This window comes from Marmota marmota, unplaced genomic scaffold (genome assembly GCF_001458135.2).
Source record: "Marmota marmota marmota unplaced genomic scaffold, marMar, whole genome shotgun sequence".
NCBI classification, from domain to species: domain Eukaryota; kingdom Metazoa; phylum Chordata; class Mammalia; order Rodentia; family Sciuridae; genus Marmota; species Marmota marmota.
The window spans coordinates 20,496-38,340 of NW_025999894.1; the positions used below are offsets into that span (position 1 = coordinate 20,496).

The 17,845-nt window shown below is 40.9% G+C and overlaps 1 protein-coding gene across 6 annotated transcripts in view; it reads left to right on the top strand.

Annotated features, from left to right (window-relative positions):
- Aldh3a1 (aldehyde dehydrogenase 3 family member A1) overlaps nucleotides 1-17,845 on the top strand; it is a 55,446-nt gene that overhangs the window by 17,740 nt on the left and 19,861 nt on the right. For 2 of the 6 annotated variants that reach the window (XR_001505452.2, XR_007344684.1), the window contains one exon: nucleotides 8,722-16,259. The gene's annotated coding sequence lies outside the window, so the exon portion shown is untranslated. Of the gene's footprint in view, nucleotides 1-1,259; nucleotides 1,345-3,440; nucleotides 3,460-8,721; nucleotides 16,260-17,845 lie in introns of those variants that run through there. The other 4 variants (XM_048796191.1, XM_048796183.1, XR_007344685.1 and 1 more) reach the window with 3 other exon arrangements.

Below are 17,845 nucleotides of genomic sequence, written 5' to 3' on the forward strand. Positions count from 1 at the left end.
TTTCATCATTCTGTTCAGAGAGGGAGCAATTTAAAACTTATACATTGTTTATTTCTGTGATTTTGAATCACATAGGTAGTTCATAGGTAAGTGAAAGCATAGAAAGTAAAATCATTTTTTATTTGTCTTAGATATATGTGACAGTAGATTATATATTCATATATATTATATACTCAGGGGAAAGTGAAATCTTTGATAAGAGGGAACCAGTGTGTTTTAGGCTTTTTCATTGCTATGAACAAAAGACATGACATAAATAATTAGAGGAAAATTTTCTTTTGGGGGATCACAGTTTCAGAGGTCTCAGTTCATACACAGCTGCCTCCATTTCTCTGGGGGTTAAGGTGAGGCAGAACATCATGGTGGAAGAGTGTGGTGAAGAAAAGTGTCTCAGGACATGATCAGGAAGCATAGAGAAATAAGCTCAGCTCACAAAATGTATATCAAAGCATGCCCCTCCCAGATGACCCACCTCTTCAGGCACACCCTACCTGCCTGTAGTCACCACTCTGTTAATCACTATGAGGGGATTGATGCACTAATTGTCTTAAAGCTGTCATAACCAAATCGTTTCATCTCAAAATATTCTTGTATTATCTCACACATGAGCTTATGGGGGACACCTAAAATCTAAACCATAAGATACTGTAACATTTAAGTACACCATGAGTTGCAAATTAACTTTGCCTCATGAAAAATGAGTTGGGAATGTGAAATAAAAATTCAGATAAACACATTTTGGTGTCAAGGTGTAGACATCCTATGAGTTATGATAAGAAAGACTGCGCTCTAACAGATACTTGGTGAACAAGAGCATGCAGTGTGAACTGCTGGGTTTGACCCTGCTAGGAGACTCTTGATGCTGCTATGGGACTCTTGATGTTTACTCCTTAGTTTTTCACTTCCAATATACAATTTCTGTTACCAATTATTATTTCTGATAATTTAGAACCATTTTACCTGGTTTACTTCTTGAAGGATTCTGCCACAACACATTTTTTTAACAGGGAAATAGGAAGGATGAATTATGATTAGGTTTGTAGTGAATTTAACTTACCTGATTCTAAACTGCATGAATTCTACCATACCAATACTTTTTTTTCAGTTATAAAAATCATAAATACTTCCAAACAGGAGAAGGAAAAATGATCAAAAATAATAACCATGAGTCAGTAAGCTGTCAGTGTTCCCACGTCCAGTGGATCAGAAAGGAAGCAACTTGCCTGACACAAAGCCAGCTTCCTCCCATTCTTTTTCAGAGCTGCAACAGTGAGACACCTTCAGTCCTCAGAAAATCAAAACTTGTAACTTCTTGATAGTGCACTGAAGCCATCCAGCCCTGGGGTAAGTTAGCAGTGGAAATCTCATGAGTTGTTAGAAGTCTCACAGAACACAAGTGGCAGGTAAGGCCAGAACAGGTGCTTCCAGAAAAAGGTAACCTTGAAATACTAATGGGCAGTTGAGAAGGACCCAGCATTCCCCTTGGCCTCCTCCTTGCCTCAGCAGGGAATGAGCTTCCTGAGCTCAGGTTCATCATGAGGGCTTGGCCAGGTCTTGGATCTGTGATGGCAGAGAGCTGATGGAGGGTATTCCAAGTTGAATATTCTGAGAGGAGGAATCACAAACCCTCTTCCTTTTCCTCATTGTGTTATGCTTGTCCCTTGCCTGAGGCAGAGTATCCCCAGGTGTCTCAGGTGACCCCAAGAACAAGTAGATTCATGTCCTCTGACCCTCAAAGCGACTATAGCATTCTGGCTGCAGGTTTTCGTGCTTTTGTGATGAATTTACCAGCCATCGACAAGTCAGGGATCAGCTATAACTCACCACCAAAAATTTGGTCTACCAAGCTGAAACCTGAGAAATGATACAAAATGTAAGCAGAGGTTAATAGTTAAGGTGCAAAACTGTCTTGAATAGGAGGAACATTAATAAACCCTAGACATTTAGCAGCACTTGTTCTGGTTTTTGCTTTGGAGGTGCTGAGAATGGAACCCAGGGCCATGCAAATGATAGCTAAGCATTCCAGCACACAGCAACACCACCAGCTCAGTGCTGCTGTCTTTAAGACTCATGATGAATTTTTAGACTTAGTGTGTCAGTAATATGATTTTCATTTCAAACATAATTTGATTTGTTTGCATGCAGATAGATCTGTGCATGAGTAGAAGTAGACTTTGGGCATTAATATTATGGTAATGAGAAAATGAAAAATCTGTGTGGCTAATGGTTAAACTTCTGTGTTACATTTGTAACATTAGAAGAGTGAATTACATAGGTATGTATGAATGAATTACCACATCTTACAATAAAAATATTTAAACATGTAAAACATTAACAGATCCCAAACAGCTAAATACATGCTTATATTAAAGTAGGATTTGCTGTAGACTAGACTATCTACCAAGAGAAAAAGGGAACTTCTGTATTCAGGATATACAGCCCAGATTCTAAATTATTGTTTGTGTTCTCTTAACAACAACAACAACAACAAAATGAAAAAATAAAACTTTAAGCAAACTACTGTAGGGCTAGACATCAGCCCTGGCCCATTCCCCTCATAGAGAAGTTCCTAAAGCATAAAGGAAAACAGTATAAAATTTTCTCAAAAATTTGAAAGAAGACTAACCATATGATTGATCTAACAACCCTGTTTGTTGATGGATGAATAAAGAATATGTAGTGTGTGTGTGTGTGTGTGTGTGTGAGAGAGAGAGAGAGAGAGAGAGAGAAAGGAGAATATTATTCATTTTTTTCTTTATACTGAGGATTTACCCCAGGGGCATTTAAGCCCTTAGTCACATCCCCTGCCTTTTAAAAATATTTTATTTAGAGACAGGGTCTCACTGTCAATTAGGGCCTCACTAAGTTGCTGAGGCTGGTTTTGAACTCACAATCCTCCTGGCTCAGCCTCTGAAGCTGTTGGGATTATAAGAGTGTGCCAGCACACCTGGCTATTACTCAGTCTTAAAGAAGAAAATCTTCTCATTTATAACAGCATGGATTCCTGAGGACATCATGCTACTGAGATCAGCCGACATAGAAAGAGAGATACTGCTTGTGCTCACTTCTGTGTAGAACCTAAAATAGTCAAATTCATAGAAGCAGAGAGTCCATGGTGGGCATCAGGGCTATTGAGAGAGAAAAGGGGTAGGTGATGTTGGTTAAAGGGTATAAATATGGTTATACAAGATGTAACAGTTCTAAAATCTAATGTATAGCATGGTGAAGACAGTTAATAATATGGGATATTTGAATTTGCTAAGGGGATAGAAATTGGATATTCTCACCACACACACACACACACACACACACACACACACTCAGAAGAAAATGGTGACTGAGTTGACAGATAAGTTCATTAGTTTGTGGTGATCATTTCACAGTGTATGCAAACATCATGTTTTGTACGTTAATTAATGTATGCAAATTTAATTTCACAGTTACACTTCAACAACAGTATTTACAAAATCAATAACCAAGAGTCTGCATGGTGTGGGCACCTGTGCTGGGGGAGGGAACAAGGCCACACTTCTCAGGGGATGTACCCAAAGAGCCATTCAGCAGGAAGACAGTGCCTTCTCACTGCTAAGAAGCAACCTGTCTCTTTAGGAGGTCTTGGGGATTATTTCCAGGTAACCACCACTCTCTAGATCAGAAAGCACTTGTGGATTTTGCAACAGAAATTACATTATAGCTCCACACAAAGCTCCTATCCTCAGCATAAAAAAAAATTTATGTTAAGTAGAACCAAAGCTATAACTACTTATTTTTCTTATATATTTTTTTTGTGTTTGAACACTAGTTCTTGACAAATCCAGCACTTGGTGTGGGCTTGCTAAATGCATACGTAAATACAAATGAACATGAATAAAATATATGATGCTTTGTTTATTGGTAATTTTCATGTCTTCAATGGAAGAAAGGAATAGGCTAGGCTTATGTGGTGATCCATGCAAACTTCAGTCTTTGAGGACCCCTACCAAGGAAGAGTATTGGGAAAGATGCTCCTAATGGGCTGTTTTATGTGCAACTCTTAGCATCAAAATACTTTCCAAAGGGGAAATCTATGCTGAAACTGGACATAGAGAAGAAGGCTAGGCAAATGCCCAAGAGAATGAGCAAGGAGAGAGGCAAGGGGCTCAACTCAGCAGGCTTTAAACAGTTCTTAACAAATGGGATGAACAATCAGATATTGATGGAGTAAATACCAAAGCTTAGTACAAGACTCCCAGGAATTGTGTGGACCCTAGAGATCCCCCAGATTGTTCCAGAAAGACTCTACTTTATCCAACATAGTTGGTTTGAATCCAAGAAACCTGACCCTAAGTCTCCTGGGAAAATAGTCCCACAATCTGATCAGTGCAAGGCCTGATGGAAAGGGGAAGGTCTCTTATGCACACAAAAAGGGTGAAAAATGGTCCAATGTTTGAGATAGATATTTCTGGGACTCCTTCACAGAGGATCCACTGCACCATGTTACCAAATCCACTGGGGAATACCTAATTAGGGTATAGTTAGCTTCAGAGGATAGAGATCTGCAAAGCTTGATAGAATTAAAGGAAACTTATGGATGAAAACTAGAGTTTTAAAAGCCTTCAAGAGACTATTGTATTTCATTCAATTGAGTGGTTTATGGAGATGGATACTGTTTGGTGAATGCTTCCATTACCTAGTGTTGAACAACAGAAGTTGGTAAGCCTGCAATATTAATTAGGTTTTCTAAATGTAAACAAGATAATTGCTTGAGTCCACACAGGAAATAGGATTTAAAGAGCACAGGATAAAAAATTTGCTCCCAGAATGTAGGCTCTCTATTCTCCACTCAGCCCAACCCCCTTTTTCTGGGGGAGGGAGTTTCAGTGATTTGGGATCTACTAGTGGTTCCTCTAGAACTTCTTTCTGGCTCTATTCCTATGAGGTCCCACTCCAGGGGACTTCCCTCTGGTTTCATTTGCAGCTGTCTGGACATAGGAAGATGTCCTGTCATGAGATGGCTGTGAAACCCTGGCTCAGCTTTCCTTTCACAATTTGGTTTTAACCTTTGATCTGTTATAAGGGCCCTGCTGTTCCCATCACACTTAAATTTTTATCTACCTTTCCAAATATTTTTAGTGGGTGAGTTTAAGTAAATTTCTACTCCCTCTCTGTCTTTCTTTCTATTGCCCCTCACCCCTTCCTCTATCCTGGCCTGGGTTCCAGATCAGGGAAACGTGTGCTGATTTTCTACTGTGGTATCCAGTATTTCCAGACCTAAGACTTGGTAATACTGAGTCTTTGAACCTTTGTCACTCATCTCTCAATTCTGATTTTCCTTCACTGCCTCCTTTCTGTGTGGTGAGGAGATCAGGAATTGCTGTCTTGCTCCCTTCTACCATCTTCCCAGTCTCTCATTGATTTTCTTTTAATTGATGCATTATAGTTACATGTAAAATTGGACTGCATTGTGATATAATCACACATGCACATAGTATAATTTGATCAACTTTATTCCCCAAATTCTTCCCCTTTGCCTCTTGTCCTCCCTCAACCTTTATTTCCTATTTCTACTCCTGTCCCTTCTATTTTTTGGAAGATCTCCCAACTTTATTCCTTGTCTCCCTAACTTACTTTTATGAGAGAAGGCATTTGATCCTTGCTTTCTGAGTCTGACTTATATAACTTGGCATGATGTTCTCCAGTTCCATTGATTTACCAGCAAATGAAATAATTTCATTTTTCTTTATGGCTGAGTAGAACTCCATTGTGTGTGTGTATATATCACATGTTCTTAATCCATTCATCCTATTGGTCAGCACCTAGGCTGGTTTCATAACTTGGCTATTGTGCTGTAGAATACTGATTAGGGATTTTTACATAATTACCAAGAAGTGGGAGAGCTGGACCATATGTGGTTCCATTTAGCGTCATCTCTACACTGCTTTCCAAATTGGTAGTACTAGTTTGCAGTGCCATCAACAAAGTATTAACATACTTTTTTCCCCACATCCTCAACAATTATCCTTATTTATATTCTTGATAATTGCCATTCTGGCTGTGGTAGTATGAAATCTCAGTGTCGGGGGGCCACCCTGCGCAGGAGCAAAGGACACCCCCTCAGCCTTGAGTAATGAAGGTATTGAACTGGCATCGCAAGCCACACACTGTACGAAGCAAAGTGGGCCTTACCTTCGCTCTGCAAGGAAGTGCTTCAGCTCTGGGCTTGAGCATTACCCAAAGGGATTGGGCAACCCCGCTTCTGAAATTCTATCCCCTACCTTATTTGGTTGGAATATTCCATCGAATGTCTTTTCCTAATAAATAGAGGGGTTCCTGGTGCTCTCTTGCCTTCGAGCGTGAAAGAGGACCCTAGAGGTCACAGAGCAGTCCCACCCTCGACCTGAGAAACTCATGTCGTGTGTTGCATGAACTGTTTGCCATTTTCTTAGCTTAATGTTGCAGCCGGCTCTTTTGAACCTAGCTCAGCTTGCTAGGGCAGGCAGCTGGCAAGATCTCAGTGTAGTTTTGACTACTATCTCCCTATTTACTAACACCGTTGAACATGTTTTTATATATCTGGTGGCCATTTGAATTTCTTATTTTGAGAAATGTCCCTTAAGATCTTTTTCCCATTTATTGAGTGGGTTTTCAGGGTTTTTTAGTGTTTCATTTTTTAATTCTTTATATATTGTGGTTATTAATCCCCTGTGGGAAAAATATCTGTCTAACATTTTCTCCCATTCTGTAGGCTGTTTTCACACTCTTAGTTGTTTTCTTTGCTATGCAGAAGATTTTTTAATGTAATGCTATCACACTTATTCTCGCTTTTTTTTTCTTGAGCTTTAGGAGTCTTATTAAAGATTTCCATTCTCCTGTCAGTGTGTTGGAATGGTGCCCCTATATTTTCTTGTATCAGTTTGCTGTTTCTGGATTAATTCCTAAGACTTTGATCCACTTTGAGTATATTTTTGTGCAGAGTCAAAGATAGGGATGCAGTTTCATTGTTCTGCATATGGCTGTTCAGTTTTCTCTGCAGCACTTGCTAAAAAGACTATCATTTCCCCAAGGTCTGCTTTTGGAACTTTGGCAGGAATCAGATTTATGTGGATTTGCCTCTGTGCCTTTAATCCATTTCTAGTTCACTTTTATGTACTGTGTAAGATACAGGTCCAGCTTCATTCCTTTGCATGTAAGTATCCTCTTTCCCAGCACCATACGTGGATGAGACTCTACCTTCACTATTGTCAGTTCTTGGTGCCTTTTGGTGATTGACTATGTGTGCATGGGTTTGTATCTGAGTTTTCTCTTGTGTTCCACATACATGTGGTATTCTCTACTCTCTTCTTTGTGTCAGTTTTCATGTCAGTATCTGAGTGGATTATGAGAGTCTTACAATATATTTGAAAATAATTACTATAAAACCTCTTCTTTGTTCTTCTTTTCTCAGGAGGAGATGATCTTTTGTGGTGTCATATGAATTAAAGGATTTTCTTTCAATATCTAGTAAAATTGCCATTGATAGATTGACAGGAACGTCACTGAATCTCTTGCTTTGGGTAGCCTGGACATCTTAACTATCTTTATTCTTCTAATCCATAAGCACACTATATCTTTCCATCCATGTATGTCTTCAGTTTTTCTCATCAGTGTTTTATAATTTGTATGATACATGTAAATTTGCTTTCTTTGAATACATTTGGCTCAATTTGTTCCTAAGTATTTTGTTCCTTTTGGTGCAATTGTAAATGGAATATTATTATTTGGGGGGTTTTTGTGATAGATGATTATTAAGGACATGGAAATGCATTTGATTTTCTCAGGTGGATTTTGTCTCCTGAACCTTGACTGAGCTTGTTAATTAGTTCTAACAATTTTCATTGGAAAAGAGTGTAGCATTCTCTATGAAGAGGACTTGTCCTCTGCCAACAGAGGTGGCCCTTCCTTGTTCCTTCCTGGTATGGATTCCTGTGGTTTCTTTTTCCTCACAGATTCCTTGTCTGGGGTCTTCAGCACTACATGGAACAGACATTGCTGCAGTGTGGGAAGCCTCACCTTGGTCATGATCTTAAGGAAAAGCTTTCCATTTTTTCAGCCACTGCATACAACGTTTGAGGTGTCAGATCCTTTTTGTGTGTGACCTTTTTGTCTTGTGGTGCATTCCTTTTTACCTAATTCTTGGAGGTCATGCATCATAAAATACTGTTGATTTTTTTCAGAATTATTTTTCTACTCTTATTGAGATAGTATGATTTTGATCTTTCATTCTGTTCATATGGTTTATCACATTGATTTGTTTATGTGTTTTGCAGCATTCTTGCACTCTGGTGTAGGGAGCCACTCTGAATGATTTGTGCATTCCATTCTGAAGCAAGAGGCTTTGAGAGGTCACTACACTTCATAGTGACCTGGACATTGTCCAGATCCAGGAAGTTGAGGGCCTGTCTTCAGAAGTAAGCATGTCACTCTGGGAGTTGAGCTACACTCACCTATTGCTTTGTAATACTACCTCTTTCCCTGTTTGGGATAGAATGTTCCATGAAATCATCCTTTGAGTGTCCCCTTCTCTTGCTCTGCCTTTGGGTGTGGCCTTCCTAGATGTCAGTCAACCTGCTGACAGCTGACATCAGGAAGCTAGACTCAACCCCCTGAAACGTGACCCCTTGCCTCATTTGAATGGCTTCTCCTTGATAAAAGGGTTCATTCAGCACATGCTCTCTCTCTCTCTCTCTCTCTCTTTTCCTGCAGACCCTTAAGGTCAGAAGAGCCATCACAGGACCCCAAAGAAAAAGGTATCTCTGTCTCTTGTGTGATGATTTCATGCAGCCCAGTTCCCCTGGAGTGACCCTGAGTGTTTTAGTCAATAGGAATGTGACCATTGGCACCCAAACAGGGACTCCAGGGTGATTTTTAGAAATTTAATGGGTTTAGAATTTCTCTCCAAAAGTTAAGCATGCTTAGGATTGCAGAGTATTGTAGGCTGAATCATAGAAAGCAAGTGAATTAGAAGAAAAATCTGTGATGTTAAACTTTTTAATATTTGGGAATATTTTGTCTTTAGAAAGAAAAAAATTCATAATTCTAGAGGCCCTAAATAAATATAAAGAATTATTAAGATGATTTATGGGATATGTTGTTGAGTCCTCTCCCATGGGAAAAGCGCTTTTGTGGACTTTTTTGGATTGTTTTTGTGAATCTTTATATTTTGAAATGTTAGGTAAAGATTTTTTGGGTTTATGTACTAGAAGTCTGTGCTTGGAGAGTGAGAAAAAGGAGAAAAAAATTGTGATGAGACTTAATACATAGATTCTTTACCTGTAGAGAAGTAACTTTTATATTTCTCTTGTTTTTGTGAATACTCAGAAAGTTTGTACTGAACCTCTTTACTACATTCTTGTCCTATGGGTCAGAATGACTGTAACTCAGCCTCTATGGACAAAAGACTTTAACCACTGTTCCCCATGGGGTCTGTAACTAGACCCACCACAAGCAGTGTTTTAACCCTTAAAAAATCTGGCCTGGATGCCAAAAGCAAACTGCCTTAAGATCTGATACTAACACTGGTGTCTACCTCTAAAACTCACTTTTAAAATAACAGGTGCTGCAAGGAAAAGGAGAACACAAGTTGCAAGCTCAGGTCACAAAGACAAGGCAAGCTGCTACCTGCTGTAGAATGTTGCCCAGGTGGGGGGAATGCAGACAAATCAAATAAAATTCAAATGGCTAGAGAAGCTCAGGGCCTTTGCCAGATAATGGGCAGTGGGCTCCATGATGTTTCCATCACCATGGTAACCAGAGGAGCCTGGCTGGAGGAGTGGGCTTCCTGGTCCTGCCTCCCTCATTTTCATGGGCTTCCTGTTGGTCCTTCCACTGTCACTCAGAAAGGACTTCTGGTCCCTCCTTCCAGCCACTAACCTGTAAGTCCTGTTTCAGACCTGCTTCCAGGAGCTACCCAGAGCCTGCATTTTTAAGAATGCCCATCTGTAAATGCTCTGCCTTTGGATGTGGCCTTTTTCAGGAAAAATCTAATTCCACAGATTTATACATTGCAGCCCTAAATTTAAGTTATTTTTAAGTTAAATAACCTCACTTTTTTCTATGGTTGTGTTACTAAATAATGTTCTATTGATAAGAGATATCAAACATATGCTTTTTTATATTTTGCTTTTAATTTTGGAGATTATGAGGATGCATTTGCTTGCCACAGCAACAAAAGCCAGCAATGTTCCTGTGATAGACCAAAAAAAATCCTTATTCTTTTCTTTTCTAACAATGTAATTACAAAAACAAATAAATTTATACACAAGGATCTTATTTCAGCTACATCACATGACATCACATATAAGAGTGCACTCCTAGTTAAAAATTAAATTGAAATAGATCCAAATATCTTAAGAACCACGTGGTTACATAAAGTTAATACAATTATAAGTTATGCCCTTATTCTTAATATATATTTTTGTAGGTATTTAGATAACCTATAGTTATTAATCCATAAAATAATTAACATGTCTAAATGTTTAGTTAATATATATTTATCTAATTGTTTTCTTCAACACAAAACCCATAATTTATACCTTTTATACATGCATTTCTCTGATGCTCTTTTAGTTACAGATATTTGAGATAAATATATTTTACTATAAATTTGCTTTCAGGAAAAAAATGCAACCTTCAAGTTATCTCTAATTCTCAAGGTTATTGTACAAACATTTATAAGATGATAACAGATACGACTCTGTCTTCAGAAATATCCAAAGGCTTTAACTATATTTTCATTGAGACATTTCTTATCAAGGTACAATAATTTGTTTAGATTCTAAGGTTTTCAGAAATTATTTCAAAGTATAACCATGAAAAATTCTAAAAGGAAACAACGATGCTTCACCAGAGAGGAAGCACACATTGGAGGTCCTAAGAAAAACAAAGGAATCATCTTTGGGTAAGAAAAGGTCATTATATTCTGGATGTTAATGATAAAAGTATTTTCCTAAAAAGGAAAATCTTTATATCATTATCAAGACAGATGATATAGAAAGTTAAAACAATTAAAAAAGAGATTTATATGTACTGGACTTACTATAAAATTTTTAACTGATTAATTCAAGGATACTCCAGGCTATTTTTCTGATTTTACTGTGCTGATATGAGCTAAGATTTTTTCCATATTTTGATATGATAAAGACCTATTAAAATGTTAAGTTTAACTTACTTAAGGAAGGTCTTTATTGTCTAATGATTCTTACTATTTAAGTCAAGGATTAATTTTGGTGAATAAATTCATATCCTTGATTAAACACTAAATATATTAACTGCTGACTTAGATCTCAATTTTGACAGTTCCCCTTGGATACTCAATGTGATTAATCAATCAAATTAATCAAAGACACTGTTGATTCTTACATATTACTTTTGTTTGTTGGATAATTATGAGATTTGAGAGATCATTCTATTAGGACTGAGGTTTTCCAAATTGAAGTTGTGTGTTAGTTTTGAACAATAAAGGTTGCAAACCTTGTTGGAAATTCATTATTATATAAGTTATTATATAAGTTCTATGACTGGATCTATTATCTATAAAAAATATGGTAGGAGTTATATATTATTCCCTACATTGAGAAGTAACCTTAATCATATTTTTAAAAGAAATTAAGAGACACCTATTTAAAGGACAATATTCTGAAATATACAAAAAGAGATTGAGGGTTCTTTCTAAATTCTTAGGATGATTCCTTTTTGAATTACAGGAATTTGTTCTTTGTCCCCCTAGAAAAATGATTTTCTCATGAAGTTTGATGTGTCCCTGGGATGTTAATCTTATATCAGTCTAGGTTTTTTGGGGGCAGGGTCCAAAAAGTTTTATTTATATTTCACAGCAGAATGCATTAAATTCTTATTACATATATAGAGCACAATTTTTCATGTCTCTGGTTGTTTAAGGAACACTTTGCTAGTTGTAATTTGTCTTTCTAAGTATCTATGTTCTTTTTGTTTTTTGATCAGGAGTCAGTCATTTCCTTTATGACTTCTGACCCTTGAGTCAGAAAAAAAATGCTTTCAACTTAAATGTTATCAAAGTATTTTCTAAGAAGCTTTCTTTTTACATATACACTTAGACCTGCTAGATGAGTAGCACATAACGATATCCCAGTGATTTAGGAGGCTGAGGAAGGAGGATTTAAAGTTGGAGGTCAGTTTCCCCAACCTAGGGAGCTCCTCAGGAACTTAGTGAGACTCCATCTCATAAAGAAAAAAAAAAAACTGGAGATGAGGCACTCACTAAATGCCCCTGGGTTCAATTTCTAATACTAATTAAACAAAAAAAAACTAAAAATCTTGGATCTCTATGGCATTTACTATTCAAAGAAAATTAATTAACAGTCCCTGCCAATATTGTGTGGACAAACACAAAAGTCCGACTACAATGACATGAAAAAGCCAGAAGAGAAAGATCAGAGGGAGGGTGTTCCCTGGAGACAAGCAGGAGGGAGAGCAGGTGTGGGTGGGTGTGGGTACCAGACACAGGACAGTGTAATGCACTTAAAGCCAATTAGCTGAACTTTTTAAAAAAAATCTTACATTTTAAAATAAATTAGTTTCAATAAAAATACAAAAGAAAAAAATAATAGGAGAGGTAAAGGGCAGTTCTGGGATGGGAGCTGGTGCAACGGGGGTGCTCAGTCGGTGGTCCAGGCTGTGTTCCCACTGGGAGCCACAGATCTGTTTCTGAACCTGGAGCTCTCTCTCAAGTGGTGGGTTGGTAATGCAAGATGAGCTGGACTTTCGTATCTTTTATCTTATGTTTACGATCTACTGCAAGTATGTATGTTTCTAAGTGCTTTATTATTCTACTTGGCTTGTTGATATTACTATAAATGATGTCTCCACATACTCTCTTGTTCAGCACTGGTGTGGAGAATCACAAACTCTAATGACAGGGAGCTGGACATTTTTGGTTTTGCCTGCTGGATATGGTCCCTGTTACAAAGCAGATTTATCTTTTCTCCAGGCATTGGACATTAGTAGTAGTAGTAGTAGTCAGTAGTAGTAGTAGTAGTAGTAGTAGTAGTAGTAGTTTTTTTATTTCCAAATAACACTGCTTTGAGGCAAAGGGTTTAAGTTTAGGGAAGCCACAGTAAACCAGCAAGAGGCTGACACAAAATGAAAAAGGAAAAGACCATGGATGTAACTCAGTGGTAATGTGCCCCTGGGCTGAAGCCCAGTAACAAAAAGTAAAAATAAAAAACATAAAAAACACAGATCTCTATGGCATTTGTCCTTCTAAGGAAACATAATTAGTCCCTTCCAACTTTACACAGCCCAGAAGAAATCAGACTGCACTGGCTTAAAAAATGCAGACTCAGCATATCACAGGACTAGAAGCTAAGGGGTTCGCTGGGGACTAGCAGGAGGGTGGGGAGGCAGTGATCATAGATACCGAATTCTGGAAGACGTTCTGGAACTGCATAGTGGTGACTAGTGCACAGTTTAGAGAAGGCACTTGATGGCAAATAACTGAGACTTTTAACAATGAAAACAAATCTTTAATTTTAAATAATCCTAAAATAATAAAGACAAACAATAAAAACAAATAAACCAATGGCCTGGGAGAACAGAGGCTCAGGGTTCCTCTCGGGATGCAGTGCTGACTGAATGGCCAGCAGGGTGTGTTGGCCTTGATGGTCCACTGCAGGTTCATCCAGCTCCAGTTCTCTATCAGATGGTGGAGTTGGTGGACCACGAACGGGAGCTTCCACAAGCACCAGAGCTGCTAGAGGAGCAAAGGTCCACAGACTATCCACGTTAGGTTCCAGGACAGAATATTCCCTACTGCCTTTCATACAATTCCATGCACAAAACCAACACCGGGCAGTGTTCCCCGAATGCACGCAGACAATGACAGCTCTGCCTCTCATTGTTCCTGCCCCGCCCCAGTTCCTGTGCAGTATGCTCTGCTTGTCCCTCCCTGTCCCATTCTGACATACTCATACCCCACCTCAGTCCTCCTCACCTTTGGCCTGTTCCTCCATGGGCTCAGGGTTTTCTGTCAAGGCTGGGACCTGGTGTCCTTGGTCCTCCTCCTCGGGGCCTGTGACAGTGACCTGGCTGCGGACATTACCAAGTGGGTAATGAGACAAATGCAAGTGAGTGAGTGAGGAGACCACCAAGAGGGATGGGGGCAACAGTATGAGAGGCCTGGCCTTTCCTACCATGAGGTCAGTGTTCTTGGCACCCCACAGTTCAGAGGAGCAGGCTGAGGCTCAGAGAGTCACAGGGCCAGTATCCGGACTCCCAAATGTATGTGACCCTGTCACCCTGGGCAGGGCTTACCTTCCCAACATTTGGCCCATCTCCTCTTGGATGGAGGAACTCGAGATGTTTGAGGCCGAAGAGAAAGAGTCATAGAAGGCGGGCTCCAGGGTCTCCTCCAGGTCCCCTGGGGAATACGCCTGGAACACAATATCCAGTGCTGGTATCATCCCCTCTGTAGCCACCTTCTTGGTTGGGACATTGAGGAAACATATAGTCAGTGCCAAAGTGATCCACCAGAAGTGTCTGGGGATGGAGTCCAGTGCAATATCCAAAGCACATAGGGGCTTGTCCCACAGAGGGGCAGGAGAGCCCCAGCAGGGCAATGGCTGGCAGAGTTCAAAGAGGAATTGCTGAGGGGATAGTTAGAAACACAGCAGCTTCAGGCCAGTTTGTTATCTGAGCAGAGGTGGCAGCTCTGTGCATTAGGAGCTTATCCCCTGAGTCCCACCAGCACACCACCTTCTGGAGATGGGAAAACGGGCTCATCCCAGACAGGAGGGTCCCTGTGTGAGGACACCCAGGACATCATTCTCTGTGGTGCTGTTGAAATGGCTCCAGAACGGAATGAGGTCCAGGTCCCACAGCCCTGAAAGGTTGAATGACTGTGGAACCTGGGTCCCCCTGGAAAGTGGTGAGGCCCTGGGGGCCCAGCTCCTGCTTCCACAGTCTGGGGTGTGTTCCTTGAGGCAGCAAGTATCAGAGAAGTGGACCAATTGGCAGGAGCCTTGTGATATTTCAGCTAAACGCAGCCCTAGTAATCCTGATGATGTGTAAGACTTGGAGAGAGTGTGGAAGGACCGTCAGGCCATTGCCACCTGGACACCTGGGTGTAGGAGTTATAGTCAGTTGGATGGCAGAGTACAAATCATCAGAGAATTAAAATGAAATAATGTCCATGTTGCTGTTCTGTTGTTGTTACAAATATGGGAACTGTGACCTTGGATGAGTCCAAGAACGAGGCAGGCAGAGAGGGTGAGGAGGATGGGTGAGGATTTGTTGTTCAGATTCCTCACGGTGGGGACTCTGCCCCTCCATCTCCCATCCCTACCAGGAAGGTGGTCCTGGTGGTGTCTGTGCTCTTATTCACTTTTATTCTGCTCTGTGCCCTGCCAGTAGAGTCCCCCCTGTCCCGCACTTGGGGGGAGGCCCAGCTCCTGCCCATTGGTGCTTGGCTCTGGATATTCCTCAGTGGACATGGGGTTGGAGCTGAAGCTGCAGCTCCAGTGCTTATTGAGGATAAACTGTGGAAAGAATGGAAGACAGTGCCTGGTAGCTGGCCGGGAGCCCCAGCCCCTGCTCGCCTCCATTCAGGGTGTTTGTGTCTCTTGTGGCCTTCTGCTCCCCCGACCTAATACAGACCCTGTGTCTCAGGTTTTACCCTGTAGGACAGGAAATGATACTGGGTGCCCAGGCCGTACCGTGGACACTTTCATTCCCCACCTTTTTCCCTGTCCTGGGGGTGACCATGATAGGACACGAGGCTCACAATCTCCCACCACCTTTTCCTGCCTCAGGTCCCTGTTCTCCCCTACTGAGGAGCAAGGTGGTGGGACTCTGCAGGGCTACTCACAGTGATGTTCTCTCCTGGATGTACCTCACCAGGGCTATCAGGTGTGGAGCTAAAGCTACTCCTCCCACTTTCAGGAGTGGCAATTGGAGGAGGACCATCAGCGAGGCACAGGCAGCAGCACCTGAAGCAACTTCGCAGTTCTTTCCAAAAGCTCCTTCTTTGGGGTGTCCAGTGGATTGGGTCTGGGGAAGGGGCCGTGCAGCCATAGGGGGAGCTCTGGCGGCGGGGCCTCCTACGGAGTCGGCCTCCACAGGGGAAGCAGGAAAACATGTTTTGGCTTTGAAAGTATTTCACCAAATGAGCTGGGAGGAGGCTGTTGCTAGAATGTGGGTGCCTGGTTACTGGGTTCCAAGTTCTGTTTGGCTCTATGACCAAGGAAGGGAGAGGCCATGTCTTGGGGTTCCTGGCCTAACCCATCCTCCAGATAAGCCCATGTTTGTCCCTCTGTTGGCTCTCCTCCAGCCCCATGACATTTTCATGTGTGTACACAGCCAACCCCAACACTGGCCCCATATCCCTTGACAGGCCTGGGTGCACCAGGGTCCCAGCTCTGAGGAGACACAGCTAGGTTTCAACCCAGCTCCTCCTCCCGTCCTCTCTGAAAAGAACCCTTTGTTCTCAAACTCCTGGGACATAAACAAAACTGTATTTAGCGGAGAAATTAAGTCTGTGTGACTTCTGTATTGAAATAGCAAGACAAAATAGCAGGAAGACACAGGAAGCCTGGCTGCTGCAGCAGTGTCCTTTAGGAGCAAACTCTGTGTTAGAGTCTTATCAGCCTCAGCCTTGATCTCAGGCACACAGCTCCTGGGAATAAAGGAACTCTCTTATTAGAACACCACAATGTTTCACTGAACCTAAACCCATCTGCATAACAGTAACTTTTTACAATGGACTTTCTTGAAAGCTACACAAAGTTCCTAACATTGCACATTTTAACTTAGTATGTGACTGAGGAATAAGCTGCATAATGTTGCTAAGTCTGTAACCTGCCTTTTAAGACAATGAACAGTATGTATTAATGATGCCAATGACCTAAAGTAACCTGTTGATATAAATAAAGCTTGGCAGCTTGGCCTCTCTGCCATTCTGCCATCTTTCTTTCCTGCTTCTGCATCTTGTCTCTGTGTCTCCTTTAATTTTCCTCATACAGAAAGGTGAGCAATCCTGTGGGTTGGTGTTAAGCAGCAAAAACTCAATCTCATCACTAGTTTCACTTTTCTTTGTAAAGGAAGAAGGGAATAGCAGACACATAGGAGATGACGCATGAGAAAGGAGACCTAAGCACAGATCCAGAGCATGCATGGGCAAGACTCCAGTTCCCCCAGGCAGGGGAGGATGATTAAAGACATACCAGACAGGACTGTGCACCCATCAGGCCATCTCTACCCATGACAGGCTCACAAAATCAGCCTTGGTGGAAAGCTATGAGGCAGCATCCAAGAAAATGAAAAATGCAAACATTCCCAGGAAACTCTTACATAGAAATAAAAACATCAGTACATTCAAGTGTGTTTATGGAGCATTGTGTCAAAAACTGTCAGCACATTGTTCTATCAGCAAGGAACATTGTGGTCACATGCAGGTTGTACATTAATGTTGATATTGGCCAGGAGAAGGAATGAAGTCAAGCTGAGAAACTACATTTAAGGGTGCCCCCCCTCCCCAGAGTGGGAACAGAAGATTCAGAAAAGTGAGTCTGGTAAGACCGCATTTATTGTATTCCCCCCACCCCCCGCATCTGCTGAGCCATTGGTATTATTGACTTTGTTAGTTAGTTTTCCATGACTATTAGAAATACCTGAGATAAATCAACTTATAAAGAAAAAAATTGTTTTGGTTCATGATTTCAGAGGTCTCAGTCCATGTTCAGTTGTCCCTGAGGATTTTGCAGTCCATCATGGCAGGAACAAGGACAGAGGAAGCTGCTAACATAATGATAGCCAGGAAGCAAAAGAGAAAGGCAGGAGTCATAATAGCCCCTTCCTT